Source organism: Octopus bimaculoides, chromosome 7, assembly GCF_001194135.2.
Source record: "Octopus bimaculoides isolate UCB-OBI-ISO-001 chromosome 7, ASM119413v2, whole genome shotgun sequence".
In the NCBI taxonomy this organism is placed as follows: Eukaryota; Metazoa; Mollusca; class Cephalopoda; order Octopoda; family Octopodidae; genus Octopus; species Octopus bimaculoides.
The window spans coordinates 47,698,473-47,699,536 of NC_068987.1; the positions used below are offsets into that span (position 1 = coordinate 47,698,473).

Sequence of the window (1,064 nt, forward strand, 5' to 3'; positions counted from 1 at the left end):
ACATGATTGTGTTATACGGCGTCGTATAAGAAAACCATTTGCACTGAAAGCACATCTATAAATATATATATATATATATAATTCGAAAACATGAACAGTTTCGTAACATTGTTTACAAAATAATAGCTGATTGTTTGCAAAGGATCGTATCTACAGTGAACACTTAGGATTTTTGCTCTGGTAACTTCTGCTCTCTCACATGTTCATGCACGACCAGCTATATGCCGCTATGAGTAGAGCAACGGATTCACCAAATTTGGAAATTAGTTGTGGAGAAACGGAGAATATCATTTATATTGTGTATCACTCACTAAAAAGACGAAATTTAAAAAATCTGTTATCTCTCTCCCTCTCTTTACACCGTTGCTAGAAGGGGACTTAACATGCTCAGACTTGAAAATTGTTAGAAGTCATGGTTTAAAATTATTTTTAATACAAAAATTCAAGTCTTAGGAAGCCATAAAAAAAATAATAAATGGCTGATTCCGGGCGTTTTCGACCATGAGGAATCCATTGGTGCGACTCCCAGATTGCTATCTTGTAAGGTGTGGATTTCTATAGAGGCAACACACGCACACACTCACAAACTCAGCTTCACAATATGTATAGATGAAACTGTGGAAGACTTGGAACAAAGTGGTGAAGACAGATATGAAGTTCTTACAACAGGAAATAACATAATTGCACAGACGGGTGCTATGTTGTGTTGGACAAGACCTGTTTATCTTTCCCTACTCTTATCAATCATACTGTATTATGCAGTCCATACAAGATAGTAGTGGTTCTCTTCTTTTTGCCACACAAAAAGCACTCTCTTGTACTTGCCCTTTGTTGCTTATCTTCAGTCTTCCCCATCATTGCATTCTTTTATCCTTGCACTTCTCTCGATTGCTCCCTCCTCAATTCTCACTGTACTGGGGCTCTGGGGTGACTGAGGATGATAGTGGATCTATTTTCTTCACTGCACTTTACTTTCAGTCAGGATACCATTCCATTTATTCCGACCCTCTCCTCATCACACTTTTATGTACAGACTCCACCTATTTGCCATTACATCATTCATC

General features: G+C 37.9%; 1 protein-coding gene across 9 annotated transcripts in view; it reads right to left on the reverse strand.

Moving 5' to 3' along the window:
* Positions 1-1,064, reverse strand: part of LOC106883384 (AP-1 complex subunit sigma-2) — a 101,984-nt gene that overhangs the window by 90,454 nt on the left and 10,466 nt on the right. The gene's annotated exons all lie outside the window — the stretch shown is intronic.